Source organism: Watersipora subatra, chromosome 8, assembly GCF_963576615.1.
Source record: "Watersipora subatra chromosome 8, tzWatSuba1.1, whole genome shotgun sequence".
Classification (NCBI taxonomy): Eukaryota; Metazoa; Bryozoa; class Gymnolaemata; order Cheilostomatida; family Watersiporidae; genus Watersipora; species Watersipora subatra.
The window spans coordinates 45,641,215-45,659,763 of NC_088715.1; the positions used below are offsets into that span (position 1 = coordinate 45,641,215).

Below are 18,549 nucleotides of genomic sequence, written 5' to 3' on the forward strand. Positions count from 1 at the left end.
AAACGAACTTTACAAACACCGTTAAACCATCATGTGACCAATAACAAAGCAGAAATCTATTGTTGTTAAACATTCAGAAAATGAACAGACAAATCCAAACTTCTCTAGGCAATGCATTGTTGAAGGGCAACAGCGACGCTTATCCGCTCGCAAACGTAGACCTCCGGTTCGCTATGGAATTGATGAGTATGTAAGCCAGGCTCAACATGTCAAAACTATGTGGGAGTGTTGAATATGTACTAGTTGTTGACATTGACCAGTCATTATTTTGTATTTGTATATAGCCGTTGTCAGACTCTTTGTTCATATCGGCTTAGTCATCTGTTATGTAATTCTTATGTAATAATCTTTTTACTCTCTTGTCTCACTTATGCAGTAAGTCAGTTGCTGTTTAGCTTTCAAATATACAAGAATAACACATCATGCTACCTCACACGTTTTCGCTGAAACATAATATAAGTGTTATAAATGCATCAGTGGTGTAAATGTTAACATTGTTGCTTTCCAAACAATAGATCCAGGTTCGTTTCCCAGCTGATGCATGTTTTTTTTCTGACCATCATAGCCAGCCCTCAATAACTGTTGTGGTTCTTTTTATCAAAATCACAGGTCTCATTGCGCCATCTTTTAAACTCAAACGTTTTTGCTGAAAACGCACTAAATGTTACAATTGCCTCAGTGGTGTATAGGTTAACATTGTTGCCTTCCCAGAATTATATCAGGATTCGATTCCCGGCTGATGCACAGTTTTGTATGACCTCCATAGCCAGTCATCAATAATTGTTGTGATTCTTTTTATCAAACTAACAGGTTTCAATAAGCCATTTCTTTAACCCAAACGTTTTTCTGAATAACGAAATAACTGTTTCAATTGCATCAGTGGTGCAAAAGTTAGCATTGGTGCTTCCCAAGCAATAGATCCATGTTCGATTCCTGCCTGATGCACATCTTTGTATGACCACCATGCCAGTCTTCAATACTTGTAGTGGTTCTATTCATCAATTTCAAAGGATTTGTTGCGCCATCTTTTCACCTCAATGGTGTTTGCAGAAACATAATAAAAATGTTGCAATTGCATCAGTGGTGTAAAGGTTGGCATGGTTGCCTTCTAAGCGATAGATCCGTGTTCTATTCCTAGCTGGTGCACATATTTATATGACCACTTCTGCAAGCCTTCAATCGTTCTTGAGGTTTGTTTTATCAAACTAACAGGTTTTGTTGAGGCATCATGCTACCTCAGACGTTTTCTTCTGAAACCTAATATAAGTGTTGTAAGGGCATCAGTGGTGTGAATGTTACACTGTTGCTTTTCAAACAATAGATCAGGTTTGTTTCCCAGGTGATGCATGTTTTTTTTTTACCACCATAGCCAGTCCTCAATTACTGTTGTGGTTCTTTTTATCAAACTCACAAGTCTCGTTACGCCATCTTTTAAACTCAAAGGTTTTTTCTGAAAAACGAAATAACTGTTCCAATTGCATCAGTGGTGTGAAAGTTAAGATTGTTGCTTCTCAAGCAATAGATCCGGGTTCGATTCTAGGGCGATGCACATCTTTGTATGACCTCCATAGCCAGTTCTCAATATTTGTAGTGGTTCTTTTAATCAAACTCCCAGGGTTTGTCACGCCATCGTTTCACCTCAAAGGTTTTTGTTGATATACTGTATGTGTTACAATTGCATCAGTGGTGTAAAGGTTAGCATTGTTGCTTCCCAAGCAATAGATCTGGGTTCGATTCCCGGCTGATGCACATATTTATATGACCCCTTCTGCAGGCATTCAATTTTTATATAGGTTTGTTTTATCAAACTAACAAGTTTTGTTGAGGCATCATGCTGCCTCGCAAGTATTCGTTGAAACATAATATAAGTGTTTTAAAGACATCAGTGGTGTGATTGTTTGCATTTTTGCTTTCCAAACAATAGATCCAAGTTCGTTTCCTTGCTGATACATGCTTTTTTCTGACCGCCCTAGCCAGTCCTCAATAATTGTTGTGGTTCTTTTTATCAAACGCACAGGTCTCGTTACGCCATCTTTTTAACTCAAATGTTTTTTTCTGAAAAACGAAATAACTGTTACAATTGCATCAGTGGTGTAAAGGTTAGCATTGTTGCCTTCCAAGCAAAAGATCCGGGTTCGATTTCCGGCTGATGCACATTTTTTGTATGACCACCATAGCCAGTCCCCAATACTTTTTGTGGTTCTTTTTAACAAACTAACAGGTCATGTTACGCCATCGTTTTATCTCAAACATCTTGCCTGAAACACGGTGTAAGTGTTACAATATGATCAGTGGTGCAAAGGTTAGCATTGTTACCTTCCTAGAATAATATCTAGATTCGATTCCCGGCTGATGCACATTTTTGTATGACCTCCAAAGCCAGTCCTCAAAAATTTTTGTGGTTCTTTTCATCAAACTCACAGGTCTCGTTACGCCATCTTTTTAACTCTAACATTTTTTCTGAAAAACGAAATACCTGTTTCAATTGCATCAGTGGTGTAAAGGTTAGCATTGTTGCCTTCCAAGCAATAGATCTGGGTTCGATTCCCGGCTGATGCACATCTTTGTATGACCTCAATTTTTGTGGTGGTTCTTTTTACCAAACTCATAGGTTTTGTTGCGTCATCTTTTCACCTCAAAGGATTTTGCTGAATTATGGTATATGTTACAATTGCATCGGTAGTGTAAAAGTTAGCATTGTTGCTTGACAAGCAATAGATCCGGGTTCGATTCGCAGCTGATGCACATCTTTATATGACACCATGCCAGTCCTCAATATTTGTTGTGGTTCTTTTAATCAAACTCACAGGCTTTGTAACGCCAACTTTTCACCTCAAAAGTTCTAGTCGAAATACGGTATGTGTTACAACTGCATCAGTGGAGTAAGGGTTTGCATTGTTGCCTTCCAAGCAATAGATCCGGGTTCGATTCCCGGCTCATGCACATCTTTGTATGACCTCAATTTTTGTTGTGGTTCTTTTTATCAAACTCACAGGCTTTGTAACGCCAACTTTTCACCTCAAAAGTTCTAGTCGAAATACGGTATGTGTTACAGCTGCATCAGTGGTGTAAAAGTTAGCATTGTTGCCTTCCAAGCAATAGATCCGGGTTCGATTCCCGGTTGATGCACATTTTTGTATGACCACCATGGTCAGTCTTCAATACTTGTTTTGGTTCTTTCCATCAAATTTACAGGTCTCGTTACGCCATCTTTTTAACTCTAACGTTTTTTCTGAAAAACGAAATACCTGTTTCAATTGCATCAGTGGTGTAAAGGTTAGCATTGTTGCCTTCCAAGCAATAGATCTGGGTTCGATTCCCGGCTCATGCACATCTTTGTATGACCTCAATTTTTGTTGTGGTTCTTTTTATCAAACTCACAGGCTTTGTAACGCCAACTTTTCACCTCAAAAGTTCTAGTCGAAATACGGTATGTGTTACAACTGCATCAGTGGTGTAAAAGTTAGCATTGTTACCTTCCTAGAATAATATCCAGATTCGATTCCCGGCTGATGCACATTTTTGTATGACCTCCAAAGCCAGTCCTCAAAAATTTTTGTGGTTCTTTTCATCAAACTCACAGGTCTCGTTACGCCATCTTTTTAACTCTAACGTTTTTTCTGAAAAACGAAATACCTGTTTCAATTGCATCAGTGGTGTAAAGGTTAGCTTTGTTGCCTTCCAAGCAATAGATCTGGGTTCGATTCCCGGCTCATGCACATCTTTGTATGACCTCAATTTTTGTTGTGGTTCTTTTTATCAAACTCACAGGTTTTGTTGCGCCATCTTTCCACCTCAAAGGATTTTGCTGAAATACGGTATGTGTTACAATTGCATTGGTGGTGTAAAAGTTAGCATTGTTGCTTCCCAAGCAATTGATCCGGGTTCGATTCTTGGCTGATGTGCATCTTTTTATGACCACCATGTCCAGTCCCCAATTTTTTTGTGGTTTTTTTTATCAAACTAACAGGTCATTTTACGCCATCGTTTTACCTCAAACGTCTCTCCTGAAACACGGTATAGGTGTTACAATATGATTAGTGGTAAAAAGGTTAGCATTGTTACCTTCCCAGAATTATATCCAGATTCGACTCTCGGCTGATGCACATTTGTGTATGACTTCCATAGCCAGTCCTCCAAAATTGTTGTGGTTCTTTTCATCAAACTCACGGGTCTCATTATGCATTCTTTGTACCTCTAACGTTTTTTCTGAAAAACGAAATAACTGTTTCAATTGCATCAGTGGTGTAAAGGTTAGCATTGTTGCTTCCCAAGCAATAGATCCGGGTTCGATTCCCGGCTGATGCACATCTTTGTATGATCTCAATTTTTGTGGTGGTTCTTTTTACCAAACTCACAGGTTTTGTTGCGCCATCTTTTCACCTCAAAGGATTTTGCTGAATTATGGTATATGTTACAATTGCATCGGTAGTGTAAAAGTTAGCATTGTTGCTTGACAAGCAATAGATCCGGGTTCGATTCGCAGCTGATGCACATCTTTATATGACACCATGGCCAGTCCTCAATATTTGTTGTGGTTCTTTTAGTCAAACTCACAGGCTTTGTAACGCCATCTTTTCACCTCAAAGGTTCTAATCGAACTACGGTGGGTGTTACAACTGCATCAGTGGTGTAAAGGTTAGCATTGTTGCCTTCCAAGCAATAGATCCGGGTTCGATTCTCGGCTCATGCACATCTTTGTATGACCTCAATTTTTGTTGTGGTTCTTTTTATCAAACTCACAGGTTTTTTTTGCGCCATCTTTCCACCTCAAAGGATTTTGCTGAAATACGGTATGTGTTACAATTGCATTGGTGGTGTAAAAGTTAGCATTGTTGCTTCCCAAGCAATTGATCCGGGTTCGATTCCCGGCTGATGCACATCTTTTTATGACCACCATGTCCAGTCCCCAATATTTTTTGTGGTTTTTTTAATCAAACTAACAGGTCATTTTACGCCATCGTTTTACCTCAAACGTCTCTCCTGAAACACGGTATAGGTGTTACAATATGATTAGTGGTGTAAAGGTTCGCATTGTTACCTTCCCAGAATTATATCCAGATTCGACTCCCGGCTGATGCCCATTTGTGTATGACCTCCATAACCAGTCCTCCAAAATTGTTGTGGTTCTTTTCATCAAACTCACGGGTCTCATTATGCATTCTTTGTACCTCTAACGTTTTTTCTGAAAAACGAAATAACTGTTTCAATTGCATCAGTGGTGTAAAGGTTAGCATTGTTGCTTCCCAAGCAATAGATCCGGGTTCGATTCCCGGCTGATGCACATTTTTTGTATGACCATCATAGCCAGTCCCCATTACTTTTTGTGGTTCTTTTTAACAAACTAACAGGTCATGTTACGCCATCGTTTTATCTCAAACATCTTTCCTTAAACACGGTATAAGTGTTACAATATGGTCAGTTGTGTAAAGGTTAGCATTGTTACAGTCCTAGAATTATATCCGAACTCAATTCGCGGCTGATGCACATTTTTGTATGACCTCCAAAGCCATTCCTCAAAAATTTTTGTGGTTCTTTTCATCAAACTCACAGGTCTCGTTACGCCATCTTTTTAACTCTAACGTTTTTTCTGAAAAACGAAATACCTGTTTCAATTGCATCAGTGGTGTAAAGGTTAGCATTGTTGCCTTCCAAGCAATAGATCTGGGTTTGATTCCCGGCTGATGCACATCTTTGTATGACCTCAATTTTTGTGGTGGTTCTTTTTACCAAACTCACAGGTTTTGTTGCGCCATCTTTTTACCTCAAAGGATTTTGCTGAATTATGGTGTACGTTACAATTGCATCGGTAGTGTAAAAGTTAGCATTGTTGCTTGACAAGCAATAGATCCGGGTTCGATTCGCAGCTGATGCACATCTTTATATGACACCATGGCCAGTCCTCAATATTTGTTGTGGTTCTTTTAGTCAAACTCGCAGGCTTTGTAACGCCATCTTTTCACCTCAAAGGTTCTAATCGAAATACGGTAGGTGTTACAACTGCATCAGTGGTGTAAAGGTTAGCATTGTTGCCTTCCAAGCAATAGATCCGGGTTCGATTCTCGGCTCATGCACATCTTTGTATGACCTCAATTTTTGTTGTGGTTCTTTTTATCAAACTTACAGGTCTCGTTACGCCATCTTTTTAACTCTAACGTTTTTTCTGAAAAACGAAATACCTGTTTCAATTGCATCAGTGGTGTAAAGGTTAGCATTGTTGCCTTCCAAGCAATAGATCTGGGTTTGATTCCCGGCTGATGCACATCTTTGTATGACCTCAATTTTTGTGGTGGTTCTTTTTACCAAACTCACAGGTTTTGTTGCGTCATCTTTTCACCTCAAAGGATTTTGCTGAATTATGGTATATGTTACAATTGCATCGGTAGTGTAAAAGTTAGCATTGTTGCTTCCCAAGCAATTGATCCGGGTTCGATTCCCGGCTGATGCACATCTTTTTATGACCACCATGGCCAGTCCCCAATATTTTTTGTGGTTTTTTTTATCAAACTAACAGGTCATTTTACGCCATCGTTTTACCTCAAACGTCTCTCCTGAAACACGGTATAGGTGTTACAATATGATTAGTGGTGTAAAGGTTAGCATTGTTACCTTCCCAGAATTATATCCAGATTCGACTCCCGGCTGATGCACATTTGTGTATGACCTCCATAACCAGCCCTCCAAAATTGTTGTGGTTCTTTTCATCAAACTCACGGGTCTCATTATGCATTCTTTGTACCTCTAACGTTCTTTCTGAAAAACGAAATAACTGTTTCAATTGCATCAGTGGTGTGAAGGTTAGCATTGTTTATGAAGCAATAGATCTGGGTTCGATTCCCGGCTGATGCACATTTTTTGTATGACCATCATAGCCAGTCCCCATTACTTTTTGTGGTTCTTTTTAACAAACTAACAGGTCATGTTACACCATCGTTTTATCTCAAACTTCTTTTCTTAAACACGGTATAAGTGTTACAATATGGTCAGTTGTGTAAAGGTTAGCATTGTTACAGTCCTAGAATTATATCCGAACTCAATTCCCGGCTGATGCACATTTTTGTATGACCTCCAAAGCCACTCCTCAAAAATTTTTGTGGTTCTTTTCATCAAACTCACAGGTCTCGTTACGCCTTCTTTTTAACTCTAACGTTTTTTCTGAAAAACGAAATACCTGTTTCAATTGCATCAGTGGTGTAAAGGTTAGCATTGTTGCCTTCCAAGCAATAGATCCGGGTTCGATTCCCGGCTGATGCACATCTTTATATGACACCATGGCCAGTCCTCAATATTTGTTGTGGTTCTTTTAATCAAACTCACAGGCTTTGTAACGCCATCTCTTCACCTCAAAGGTTCTAGTCGAAATACAGTATGTGTTACAACTGCATCAGTGGTGTAAAGGTTAGCGCAATAGATCCGGGTTCGATACCAGGCTGATGCACATCTTTGTATGACCTCCATAGCCAGTCCTCAATATTTGTTGTGGTTCTTTTCATCAAATTCATAGGATTTATTGCGCCATCAAATTACTTCAAGCACGTTTTCTGAAATATAATAAAAATGTTGTGCTTGCATCAGTGGTGTAACAGTTTGCATGGTTGACGTCTAAACAATAGATCCGTGTTCAATTGCCGGCTGATGCGCATCTTTATATGACCACTTCTGCAAGCCTTCAATTGTTATTGAGGTTTGTTTTATCAAATTAACAAGTTTTGTTGAGGCATCATGCTACCTCACACGTTTTCGGTAAAACATAATATAAGTGTTTTAAGGGCATCAGTGGGGTAAATGTTAGTATTGTTGCTTTCCAAACAATAGATCCAAGTTCGTTTCCCGGCTCATGCACATCTTTGTATGACCTCAATTTTTGTTGTGGTTCTTTTTATCAAACTCACAGGTTTTGTTGCGCCATCTTTCCACCTCAAAGGATTTTGCTGAAATACGGTATGTGTTACAATTGCATTGGTGGGGTAAAAGTTAGCATTGTTGCTTCCCAAGCAATTGATCTGGGTTCGATTCCCGGCTGATGCACATCTTTTTATGACCACCATGGCCAGTCCCCAATATTTTTTGTGGTTTTTTTTATCAAACTAACAGGTCATTTTACGCCATCGTTTTACCTCAAACGTCTCTCCTGAAACACGGTATAGGTGTTACAATATGATTAGTGGTGTAAAGGTTCGCATTGTTACCTTCCCAGAATTATATCCAGATTCGACTCCCGGCTGATGCCCATTTGTGTATGACCTCCATAACCAGTCCTCCAAAATTGTTGTGGTTCTTTTCATCAAACTCACGGGTCTCATTATGCATTCTTTGTACCTCTAACGTTTTTTCTGAAAAACGAAATAACTGTTTCAATTGCATCAGTGGTGTAAAGGTTAGCATTGTTGCTTCCCAAGCAATAGATCCGGGTTCGATTCCCGGCTGATGCACATTTTTTGTATGACCATCATAGCCAGTCCCCATTACTTTTTGTGGTTCTTTTTAACAAACTAACAGGTCATGTTACGCCATCGTTTTATCTCAAACATCTTTCCTTAAACACGGTATAAGTGTTACAATATGGTCAGTTGTGTAAAGGTTAGCATTGTTACAGTCCTAGAATTATATCCGAACTCAATTCGCGGCTGATGCACATTTTTGTATGACCTCCAAAGCCATTCCTCAAAAATTTTTGTGGTTCTTTTCATCAAACTCACAGGTCTCGTTACGCCATCTTTTTAACTCTAACGTTTTTTCTGAAAAACGAAATACCTGTTTCAATTGCATCAGTGGTGTAAAGGTTAGCATTGTTGCCTTCCAAGCAATAGATCTGGGTTTGATTCCCGGCTGATGCACATCTTTGTATGACCTCAATTTTTGTGGTGGTTCTTTTTACCAAACTCACAGGTTTTGTTGCGTCATCTTTTCACCTCAAAGGATTTTGCTGAATTATGGTATATGTTACAATTGCATCGGTAGTGTAAAAGTTAGCATTGTTGCTTGACAAGCAATAGATCCGGGTTCGATTCGCAGCTGATGCACATCTTTATATGACACCATGACCAGTCCTCAATATTTGTTGTGGTTCTTTTAATCAAACTCACAGGCTTTGTAACGCCATCTTTTCACCTCAAAGGTTCTAATCGAAATACGGTAGGTGTTACAACTGCATCAGTGGTGTAAAGGTTAGCATTGTTGCCTTCCAAGCAATAGATCCGGGTTCGATTCCCGGCTCATGCACATCTTTGTATGACCTCAATTTTTGTTGTGGTTCTTTTTATCAAACTCACAGGATTTATTGCGCCATCAAATTACCTCAAGCACGTTTTCTGAAATATAATAAAAATGTTGTGCTTGCATCAGTGGTGTAACAGTTTGCATGGTTGACGTCTAAACAATAGATCCGTGTTCAATTGCCGGCTGATGCGCATCTTTATATGACCACTTCTGCAAGCTTTCAATTGTTATTGAGGTTTGTTTTATCAAATTAACAAGTTTTGCTGAGGCATCATGCTACCTCACACGTTTTCGGTAAAACATAATATAAGTGTTTTAAGGGCATCAGTGGGGTAAATGTTAGTATTGTTGCTTTCCAAACAATAGATCCAAGTTCGTTTCCCGGCTCATGCACATCTTTGTATGACCTCAATTTTTGTTGTGGTTCTTTTTATCAAACTCACAGGTTTTGTTGCGCCATCTTTCCACCTCAAAGGATTTTGCTGAAATACGGTATGTGTTACAATTGCATTGGTGGGGTAAAAGTTAGCATTGTTGCTTCCCAAGCAATTGATCTGGGTTCGATTCCCGGCTGATGCACATCTTTTTATGACCACCATGGCCAGTCCCCAATATTTTTTGTGGTTTTTTTTATCAAACTAACAGGTCATTTTACGCCATCGTTTTACCTCAAACGTCTCTCCTGAAACACGGTATAAGTGTTACAATATGGTCAGTTGTGTAAAAGTTAGCATTGTTACAGTCCTAGAATTATATCCGAACTCAATTCCCGTCTGATGTACATTTTTGTATGACCTCCAAAGCCATTCCTCAAAAATTGTTGTGGTTCTTTTCATCAAACTCACATGTCTCGTTACGCCATCTTTTTAACTCTAACGTTTTTTCTGAAAAACGAAATACCTGTTTCAATTGCATCAGTGGTGTAAAGGTTAGCATTGTTGCCTTCCAAGCAATAGATCTGGGTTCGATTCCCGGCTGATGCACATCTTTGTATGATCTCAATTTTTGTGGTGGTTCTTTTTCCCAAACTCACAGGTTTTGTTGCGCCATCTTTTCACCTCAAAGGATTTTGCTGAATTATGGTATATGTTACAATTGCATCGGTAGTGTAAAAGTTAGCATTGTTGCTTGACAAGTAATAGATCCGGGTTCGATTCGCAGCTGATGCACATCTTTATATGACACCATGGCCAGTCCTCAATATTTGTTGTGGTTCGTTTAGTCAAACTCACAGGCTTTGTAACGCCATCTTTTCACCTCAAAGGTTCTAATCGAAATACGGTAGGTGTTACAACTGCATCAGTGGTGTAAAGGTTAGCATTGTTGCCTTCCAAGCAATAGATCCGGGTTCGATTCTCGGCTCATGCACATCTTTGTATGACCTCAATTTTTGTTGTGGTTCTTTTTATCAAACTCACAGGTTTTTGTTGCGCCATCTTTCCACCTCAAAGGATTTTGCTGAAATACGGTATGTGTTGCAATTGCATTGGTGGTGTAAAAGTTAGCATTGTTGCTTCCCAAGCAATTGATCCGGGTTCGATTCCCGGCTGATGCACATCTTTTTATGACCACCATGTCCTGTCCCCAATATTTTTTGTGGTTTTTTTTATCAAACTAACAGGTCATTTTACGCCATCGTTTTACCTCAAACGTCTCTCCTGAAACACGGTATAGGTGTTACAATATGATTAGTGGTGTAAAGGTTCGCATTGTTACCTTCTCAGAATTATATCCAGATTCGACTCCCGGCTGATGCCCATTTGTGTATGACCTCCATAACCAGTCCTCCAAAATTGTTGTGGTTCTTTTCATCAAACTCACGGGTCTCATTATGCATTCTTTGTACCTCTAACGTTTTTTCTGAAAAACGAAATAACTGTTTCAATTGCATCAGTGGTGTAAAGGTTAGCATTGTTGCTTCCCAAGCAATAGATCCGGGTTCGATTCCCGGCTGATGCACATTTTTTGTATGACCATCATAGCCAGTCCCCATTACTTTTTGTGGTTCTTTTTAACAAACTAACAGGTCATGTTACGCCATCGTTTTATCTCAAACATCTTTCCTTAAACACGGTATAAGTGTTACAATATGGTCAGTTGTGTAAAGGTTAGCATTGTCACAGTCCTAGAATTATATCCGAACTCAATTCGCGGCTGATGCACATTTTTGTATGACCTCCAAAGCCATTCCTCAAAAATTTTTGTGGTTCTTTTCATCAAACTCACAGGTCTCGTTACGCCATCTTTTTAACTCTAACGTTTTTTCTGAAAAACGAAATACCTGTTTCAATTGCATCAGTGGTGTAAAGGTTAGCATTGTTGCCTTCCAAGCAATAGATCTGGGTTTGATTCCCGGCTGATGCACATCTTTGTATGACCTCAATTTTTGTGGGGGTTCTTTTTACCAAACTCACAGGTTTTGTTGCGTCATCTTTTCACCTCAAAGGATTTTGCTGAATTATGGTATATGTTACAATTGCATCGGTAGTGTAAAAGTTAGCATTGTTGCTTGACAAGCAATAGATCCGGGTTCGATTCGCAGCTGATGCACATCTTTATATGACACCATGACCAGTCCTCAATATTTGTTGTGGTTCTTTTAATCAAACTCACAGGCTTTGTAACGCCATCTTTTCACCTCAAAGGTTCTAATCGAAATACGGTAGGTGTTACAACTGCATCAGTGGTGTAAAGGTTAGCATTGTTGCCTTCCAAGCAATAGATCCGGGTTCGATTCCAGGCTCATGCACATCTTTGTATGACCTCAATTTTTGTTGTGGTTCTTTTTATCAAACTCACAGGATTTATTGCGCCATCAAATTACCTCAAGCACGTTTTCTGAAATATAATAAAAATGTTGTGCTTGCATCAGTGGTGTAACAGTTTGCATGGTTGACGTCTAAACAATAGATCCGTGTTCAATTGCCGGCTGATGCGCATCTTTATATGACCACTTCTGCAAGCTTTCAATTGTTATTGAGGTTTGTTTTATCAAATTAACAAGTTTTGTTGAGGCATCATGCTACCTCACACGTTTTCGGTAAAACATAATATAAGTGTTTTAAGGGCATCAGTGGGGTAAATGTTAGTATTGTTGCTTTCCAAACAATAGATCCAAGTTTGTTTCCCGGCTCATGCACATCTTTGTATGACCTCAATTTTTGTTGTGGTTCTTTTTATCAAACTCACAGGTTTTGTTGCGCCATCTTTCCACCTCAAAGGATTTTGCTGAAATACGGTATGTGTTACAATTGCATTGGTGGGGTAAAAGTTAGCATTGTTGCTTCCCAAGCAATTGATCTGGGTTCGATTCCCGGCTGATGCACATCTTTTTATGACCACCATGGCCAGTCCCCAATATTTTTTGTGGTTTTTTTTATCAAACTAACAGGTCATTTTACGCCATCGTTTTACCTCAAACGTCTCTCCTGAAACACGGTATAAGTGTTACAATATGGTCAGTTGTGTAAAAGTTAGCATTGTTACAGTCCTAGAATTATATCCGAACTCAATTCCCGTCTGATGCACATTTTGTATGACCTCCAAAGCCATTCCTCAAAAATTGTTGTGGTTCTTTTCATCAAACTCACAGGTCTCATTATGCATTCTTTGTACCTCTAACGTTTTTTCTGAAAAACGAAATAACTGTTTCAATTGCATCAGTGGTGTAAAGGTTAGCATTGTTGCTTCCCAAGCAATAGATCCGGGTTCGATTCCCGGCTGATGCACATTTTTTGTATGACCATCATAGCCAGTCCCCATTACTTTTTGTGGTTCTTTTTAACAAACTAACAGGTCATGTTACGCCATCGTTTTATCTCAAACATCTTTCCTTAAACACGGTATAAGTGTTACAATATGGTCAGTTGTGTAAAGGTTAGCATTGTTACAGTCCTAGAATTATATCCGAACTCAATTCGCGGCTGATGCACATTTTTGTATGACCTCCAAAGCCATTCCTCAAAAATTTTTGTGGTTCTTTTCATCAAACTCACAGGTCTCGTTACGCCATCTTTTTAACTCTAACGTTTTTTCTGAAAAACGAAATACCTGTTTCAATTGCATCAGTGGTGTAAAGGTTAGCATTGTTGCCTTCCAAGCAATAGATCTGGGTTTGATTCCCGGCTGATGCACATCTTTGTATGACCTCAATTTTTGTGGTGGTTCTTTTTACCAAACTCACAGGTTTTGTTGCGTCATCTTTTCACCTCAAAGGATTTTGCTGAATTATGGTATATGTTACAATTGCATCGGTAGTGTAAAAGTTAGCATTGTTGCTTGACAAGCAATAGATCCGGGTTCGATTCGCAGCTGATGCACATCTTTATATGACACCATGGTCAGTCCTCAATATTTGTTGTGGTTCTTTTAATCAAACTCACAGGCTTTGTAACGCTATCTTTTCACCTCAAAGGTTCTAGTCGAAATACAGTATGTGTTACAACTGCATCAGTGGTGTAAAGGTTAGCGCAATAGATCCGGGTTCGATACCAGGCTGATGCACATTTTTGTATGACCTCCATAGCCAGTCCTCAATATTTGTTGTGGTTCTTTTCATCAAATTCACAGGATTTGTTGCGCCATCAAATTACCTCAAGCACGTTTTCTGAAATATAATAAAAATGTTGTGCTTGCATCAGTGGTGTAACAGTTTGCATGGTTGAAGTCTAAACAATAGATCCGTGTTCAATTGCCGGCTGATGCGCATCTTTATATGACCACTTCTGCAAGCCTTCAATTGTTATTGAGGTTTGTTTTATCAAATTAACAAGTTTTGTTGAGGCATCATGCTACCTCACACGTTTTCGGTAAAACATAATATAAGTGTTTTAAGGGCATCAGTGGGGTAAATGTTAGTATTGTTGCTTTCCAAACAATAGATCCAAGTTCGTTTCCCGGCTCATGCACATCTTTGTATGACCTCAATTTTTGTTGTGGTTCTTTTTATCAAACTCACAGGTTTTGTTGCGCCATCTTTCCACCTCAAAGGATTTTGTTGAAATACGGTATGTGTTACAATTGCATTGGTGGTGTAGAAGTTAGCATTGTTGCTTCCCAAGCAATTGATCCGGGTTCGATTCCCGGCTGATGCACATCTTTTTATGGCCACCATGGCCAGTCCCCAATATTTTTTGTGGTTTTTTTTATCAAACTAACAGGTCATTTTACGCCATCGTTTTACCTCAAACGTCTCTCCTGAAACACGGTATAAGTGTTACAATATGGTCAGTTGTGTAAAGGTTAGCATTGTTACAGTCCTAGAATTATATCCGAACTCAATTCCCAGCTGATGCACATTTTTGTATGACCTCCAAAGCCATTCCTCAAAAATTGTTGTGGTTCTTTTCATCAAACTCACAGGTCTCGTTACGCCATCTTTTTAACTCTAACGTTTTTTCTGTAAAACGAAATACCTGTTTCAATTGCATCAGTGGTGTAAAGGTTAGCATTGTTGCCTTCCAAGCAATAGATCCGGGTTCGATTCCCGGCTGATGCACATCTTTGTATGACCTCAATTTTTGTGGTGGTTCTTTTTACCAAACTCACAGGTTTTGTTGCGTCATCTTTTCACCTCAAAGGATTTTGCTGAATTATGGTATATGTTACAATTGCATCGGTAGTGTAAAAGTTAGTATTGTTGCTTCCCAAGCAATAGATCCGGGTTCGATTCTCGGCTGATGCACATCTTTTTATGACCACCATGTCCAGTCCCCAATATTTTTTGTGGTTTTTTTTATCAAACTAACAGGTCATTTTACGCCATCGGTTTAACTCAAACGTCTCTCCTGAAACACGGTATCGGTGTTACAATATGATTAGTGGTAAATAGGTTAGCATTGTTACCTTCCCAGAATTATATCCAGATTCGACTCCCGGCTGATGCACATTTGTGTATGACCTCCATAGCCAGTCCTCCAAAATTGTTGTGGTTCTTTTCATCAAACTCACGGGTCTCATTATGCATTCTTTGTACCTCTAACGTTTTTTCTGAAAAACGAAATAACTGTTTCAATTGCATCAGTGGTGTAAAGGTTAGCATTGTTGCTTCCCAAGCAATAGATCCGGGTTCTATTCCCGGCTGATGCACATTTTTTGTATGACCATCATAGCCAGTCCCCATTACTTTTTGTGGTTCTTTTTAACAAACTAACAGGTCATGTTACGCCATCGTTTTATCTCAAACATCTTTCCTTAAACACGGTATAAGTGTTACAATATGGTCAGTTGTGTAAAGGTTAGCATTGTTACAGTCCTAGAATTATATCCGGACTCAATTCCCGGCTGATGCACATTTTTGTATGACCTCCAAAGCCATTCCTCAAAAATTTTTGTGGTTCTTTTCATCAAACTCACAGGTCTCGTTACGCCATCTTTTTAACTCTAACATTTTTTCTGAAAAACGAAATACCTGTTTCAATTGCATCAGTGGTGTAAAGGTTAGCATTGTTGCCTTCCAAGCAATAGATCTGGGTTCGATTCCCGGCTGATGCATATCTTTGTATGACCTCAATTTTTGTGGTGGTTCTTTTTACCAAACTCACAGGTTTTGTTGCGCCATCTTTCTACCTCAAAGGATTTTGCTGAAATACGGTATGTGTTACAATTGCATTGGTGGTGTAAAAGTTAGCATTGTTGCTTCCCAAGCAATTGATCCGGGTTTGATTCCCGGCTGATGCACATCTTTTTATGACCACCATGGCCAGTCCCCAATATTTTTTGTGGTTTTTTTTATCAAACTAACAGGTCATTTTACGCCATCGTTTTACCTCAAACGTCTCTCCTGAAACACGGTAAAGGTGTTACAATATGATTAGTGGTGTAAAGGTTAGCATTGTTACCTTCCCAGAATTATATCCAGATTCGACTCCCGGCTGATGCACATTTGTGTATGACCTCCATAGCCAGTCCTCCAAAATTTTTGTGGTTCTTTTCATCAAACTCACGGGTCTCATTATGCATTATTTGTACCTCTAACGTTTTTTCTGAAAAACGAAATAACTGTTTCAATTGCATCAGTGGTGTAAAGGTTAGCATTGTTGCTTCCCAAGCAATAGATCCGGGTTCGATTCCCGGCTGATGCACACTTTTTGTATGACCATCATAGCCAGTCCCCATTACTTTTTGTGGTTCTTTTTAACAAACTAACAGTTTATGTTACGCCATCGTTTTATCTCAAACATCTTTCCTTAAACACGGTATAAGTATTACAATATGGTCAGTTGTGTAAAGGTTAGCACTGTTACAGTCCTAGAATTATATCGGGACTCAATTCCCGGCTGATGCACATTTTTGTATGACCTCCAAAGCCATTCCTCAAAAATTTTTGTGGTTCTTTTCATCAAACTCACAGGTCTCGTTACGCCATCTTTTTAACTATAATGTTTTTTCTGAAAAACGAAATACTTGTTTCAATTGCATCAGTGGTGCAAAGGTTAGCATTGTTGCCTTCCAAGCAATAGATCTGGGTTCGATTCCCGGCTGATGCACATCTTTGTATGATCTCAATTTTTGTGGTGGTTTTTTTTACCAAACTCACAGGTTTTGTTGCGTCATCTTTTCACCTCAAAGGATTTTGCTGAATTATGGTATATGTTACAATTGCATCGGTAGTGTAAAAGTTAGCATTGTTGCTTGACAAGCAATGGATCCGGGTTCGATTCGCAGCTGATGCACATCTTTATATGACACCATGGTCAGTCCTCAATATTTGTTGTGGTTCTTTTAATCAAACTCACAGGCTTTGTAACGCTATCTTTTCACCTCAAAGGTTCTAGTCGAAATACAGTATGTGTTACAACTGCATCAGTGGTGTAAAGTTTAGCGCAATAGATCCGGGTTCGATACCAGGCTGATGCACATCTTTGTATGACCTCCATAGCCAGTCCTCAATATTTGTTGTGGTTCTTTTCATCAAATTCACAGGATTTATTGCGCCATCAAATTACCTCAAGCACGTTTTCTGAAATATAATAAAAATGTTGTGCTTGCATCAGTGGTGTAACAGTTTGCATGGTTGACGTCTAAACAATAGATCCGTGTTCAATTGCCGGCTGATGCGCATCTTTATATGACCGCTTCTGCAAGCCTTCAATTGTTATTGAGGTTTGTTTTATCAAATTAACAGGTTTTGTTGAGGCATCATGCTACCTCACACGTTTTCGGTAAAACATAATGTAAGTGTTTTAAGGGCATCAGTGGGGTAAATGTTAGTATTGTTGCTTTCCAAACAATAGATCCAAGTTCGTTTCCCGGCTCATGCACATCTTTGTATGACCTCAATTTTTGTTGTGGTTCTTTTTATCAAACTCACAGGTTTTGTTGCGCCATCTTTCCACCTCAAAGGATTTTGCTGAAATACGGTGTGCGTTACAATTGCATTGGTGGTGTAAAAGTTAGCATTGTTGCTTCCCAAGCAATTGATCCGGGTTCGATTCCCGGCTGATGCACATCTTTTTATGACCACCATGGCCAGTCCCCAATATTTTTTGTGGTTTTTTTTATCAAACTAACAGGTCATTTTACGCCATCGTTTTACCTCAAACGTCTCTCCTGAAACACGGTATAAGTGTTACAATATGGTCAGTTGTGTAAAGGTTAGCATTGTTACAGTCCTAGAATTATATCCGAACTCAATTCCCGGCTGATGCACATTTTTGTATGACCTCCAAAGCCATTCCTCAAAAATTGTTGTGGTTCTTTTCATCAAACTCACAGGTCTCGTTACGCCATCTTTTTAACTCTAACGTTTTTTCTGAAAAACGAAATACCTGTTTCAATTGCATCAGTGGTGTAAAGGTTAGCATTGTTGCCTTCCAAGCAATAGATCTGGGTTTGATTCCCGGCTGATGCACATCTTTGTATGACCTCAATTTTTGTGGTGGTTCTTTTTACCAAACTCACAGGTTTTGTTGCGTCATCTTTTCACCTCAAAGGATTTTGCTGAATTATGGTATATGTTACAATTGCATCGGTAGTGTAAAAGTTAGTATTGTTGCTTCCCAAGCAATAGATCCGGGTTCGATTCTCGGCTGATGCACATCTTTTTATGACCACCATGTCCAGTCCCCAATATTTTTTGTGGTTTTTTTTATCAAACTAACAGGTCATTTTACGCCATCGGTTTACCTCAAACGTCTCTCCTGAAACACGGTATCGGTGTTACAATATGATTAGTGGTAAATAGGTTAGCATTGTTACCTTCCCAGAATTATATCCAGATTCGACTCCCGGCTGATGCACATTTGTGTATGACCTCCATAGCCAGTCCTCCAAAATTGTTGTGGTTCTTTTCATCAAACTCACGGGTCTCATTATGCATTCTTTGTACCT

The 18,549-nt window shown here is 39.2% G+C and overlaps 28 non-coding genes across 28 annotated transcripts; all 28 read left to right on the forward strand.

Annotated features, from left to right (window-relative positions):
- The first annotated feature begins 1,677 nt into the window (after positions 1 to 1,677).
- On the forward strand, positions 1,678 to 1,749 carry Trnag-ccc (transfer RNA glycine (anticodon CCC)). Its single transcript has one exon. It is a non-coding gene; the product is annotated as a tRNA-Gly (tRNA).
- Positions 1,750 to 2,487: 738 nt separating this feature from the next.
- On the forward strand, positions 2,488 to 2,559 carry Trnag-ucc (transfer RNA glycine (anticodon UCC)). The gene has a single exon. It is a non-coding gene; the product is annotated as a tRNA-Gly (tRNA).
- A 498-nt stretch (positions 2,560 to 3,057) lies between these two features.
- On the forward strand, positions 3,058 to 3,129 carry Trnag-ucc (transfer RNA glycine (anticodon UCC)). Its single transcript has one exon. It is a non-coding gene; the product is annotated as a tRNA-Gly (tRNA).
- Positions 3,130 to 3,259: 130 nt separating this feature from the next.
- On the forward strand, positions 3,260 to 3,331 carry Trnag-ucc (transfer RNA glycine (anticodon UCC)). The gene has a single exon. It is a non-coding gene; the product is annotated as a tRNA-Gly (tRNA).
- Positions 3,332 to 4,236: 905 nt separating this feature from the next.
- On the forward strand, positions 4,237 to 4,308 carry Trnag-ccc (transfer RNA glycine (anticodon CCC)). Its single transcript has one exon. It is a non-coding gene; the product is annotated as a tRNA-Gly (tRNA).
- A 500-nt stretch (positions 4,309 to 4,808) lies between these two features.
- On the forward strand, positions 4,809 to 4,880 carry Trnag-ccc (transfer RNA glycine (anticodon CCC)). Its single transcript has one exon. It is a non-coding gene; the product is annotated as a tRNA-Gly (tRNA).
- Positions 4,881 to 5,212: 332 nt separating this feature from the next.
- Trnag-ccc (transfer RNA glycine (anticodon CCC)) lies at positions 5,213 to 5,284 on the forward strand. Its single transcript has one exon. It is a non-coding gene; the product is annotated as a tRNA-Gly (tRNA).
- A 333-nt stretch (positions 5,285 to 5,617) lies between these two features.
- Trnag-ucc (transfer RNA glycine (anticodon UCC)) lies at positions 5,618 to 5,689 on the forward strand. Its single transcript has one exon. It is a non-coding gene; the product is annotated as a tRNA-Gly (tRNA).
- Positions 5,690 to 6,190: 501 nt separating this feature from the next.
- Trnag-ucc (transfer RNA glycine (anticodon UCC)) lies at positions 6,191 to 6,262 on the forward strand. Its single transcript has one exon. It is a non-coding gene; the product is annotated as a tRNA-Gly (tRNA).
- Positions 6,263 to 6,376: 114 nt separating this feature from the next.
- Trnag-ccc (transfer RNA glycine (anticodon CCC)) lies at positions 6,377 to 6,448 on the forward strand. Its single transcript has one exon. It is a non-coding gene; the product is annotated as a tRNA-Gly (tRNA).
- A 734-nt stretch (positions 6,449 to 7,182) lies between these two features.
- Trnag-ucc (transfer RNA glycine (anticodon UCC)) lies at positions 7,183 to 7,254 on the forward strand. The gene has a single exon. It is a non-coding gene; the product is annotated as a tRNA-Gly (tRNA).
- Positions 7,255 to 8,360: 1,106 nt separating this feature from the next.
- Trnag-ccc (transfer RNA glycine (anticodon CCC)) lies at positions 8,361 to 8,432 on the forward strand. Its single transcript has one exon. It is a non-coding gene; the product is annotated as a tRNA-Gly (tRNA).
- Positions 8,433 to 8,765: 333 nt separating this feature from the next.
- On the forward strand, positions 8,766 to 8,837 carry Trnag-ucc (transfer RNA glycine (anticodon UCC)). Its single transcript has one exon. It is a non-coding gene; the product is annotated as a tRNA-Gly (tRNA).
- Positions 8,838 to 9,150: 313 nt separating this feature from the next.
- On the forward strand, positions 9,151 to 9,222 carry Trnag-ucc (transfer RNA glycine (anticodon UCC)). The gene has a single exon. It is a non-coding gene; the product is annotated as a tRNA-Gly (tRNA).
- A 908-nt stretch (positions 9,223 to 10,130) lies between these two features.
- Positions 10,131 to 10,202, forward strand: Trnag-ucc (transfer RNA glycine (anticodon UCC)). The gene has a single exon. It is a non-coding gene; the product is annotated as a tRNA-Gly (tRNA).
- A 500-nt stretch (positions 10,203 to 10,702) lies between these two features.
- On the forward strand, positions 10,703 to 10,774 carry Trnag-ccc (transfer RNA glycine (anticodon CCC)). The gene has a single exon. It is a non-coding gene; the product is annotated as a tRNA-Gly (tRNA).
- Positions 10,775 to 11,106: 332 nt separating this feature from the next.
- Trnag-ccc (transfer RNA glycine (anticodon CCC)) lies at positions 11,107 to 11,178 on the forward strand. Its single transcript has one exon. It is a non-coding gene; the product is annotated as a tRNA-Gly (tRNA).
- A 333-nt stretch (positions 11,179 to 11,511) lies between these two features.
- On the forward strand, positions 11,512 to 11,583 carry Trnag-ucc (transfer RNA glycine (anticodon UCC)). Its single transcript has one exon. It is a non-coding gene; the product is annotated as a tRNA-Gly (tRNA).
- Positions 11,584 to 12,875: 1,292 nt separating this feature from the next.
- On the forward strand, positions 12,876 to 12,947 carry Trnag-ccc (transfer RNA glycine (anticodon CCC)). Its single transcript has one exon. It is a non-coding gene; the product is annotated as a tRNA-Gly (tRNA).
- A 333-nt stretch (positions 12,948 to 13,280) lies between these two features.
- Positions 13,281 to 13,352, forward strand: Trnag-ucc (transfer RNA glycine (anticodon UCC)). The gene has a single exon. It is a non-coding gene; the product is annotated as a tRNA-Gly (tRNA).
- Positions 13,353 to 14,240: 888 nt separating this feature from the next.
- Positions 14,241 to 14,312, forward strand: Trnag-ccc (transfer RNA glycine (anticodon CCC)). Its single transcript has one exon. It is a non-coding gene; the product is annotated as a tRNA-Gly (tRNA).
- A 332-nt stretch (positions 14,313 to 14,644) lies between these two features.
- Positions 14,645 to 14,716, forward strand: Trnag-ucc (transfer RNA glycine (anticodon UCC)). Its single transcript has one exon. It is a non-coding gene; the product is annotated as a tRNA-Gly (tRNA).
- Positions 14,717 to 15,234: 518 nt separating this feature from the next.
- Positions 15,235 to 15,306, forward strand: Trnag-ccc (transfer RNA glycine (anticodon CCC)). The gene has a single exon. It is a non-coding gene; the product is annotated as a tRNA-Gly (tRNA).
- A 333-nt stretch (positions 15,307 to 15,639) lies between these two features.
- Positions 15,640 to 15,711, forward strand: Trnag-ucc (transfer RNA glycine (anticodon UCC)). Its single transcript has one exon. It is a non-coding gene; the product is annotated as a tRNA-Gly (tRNA).
- A 518-nt stretch (positions 15,712 to 16,229) lies between these two features.
- On the forward strand, positions 16,230 to 16,301 carry Trnag-ccc (transfer RNA glycine (anticodon CCC)). The gene has a single exon. It is a non-coding gene; the product is annotated as a tRNA-Gly (tRNA).
- Positions 16,302 to 16,634: 333 nt separating this feature from the next.
- Trnag-ucc (transfer RNA glycine (anticodon UCC)) lies at positions 16,635 to 16,706 on the forward strand. The gene has a single exon. It is a non-coding gene; the product is annotated as a tRNA-Gly (tRNA).
- An 888-nt stretch (positions 16,707 to 17,594) lies between these two features.
- On the forward strand, positions 17,595 to 17,666 carry Trnag-ccc (transfer RNA glycine (anticodon CCC)). The gene has a single exon. It is a non-coding gene; the product is annotated as a tRNA-Gly (tRNA).
- Positions 17,667 to 17,998: 332 nt separating this feature from the next.
- Positions 17,999 to 18,070, forward strand: Trnag-ucc (transfer RNA glycine (anticodon UCC)). The gene has a single exon. It is a non-coding gene; the product is annotated as a tRNA-Gly (tRNA).
- The last annotated feature ends 479 nt before the right edge of the window (positions 18,071 to 18,549 follow it).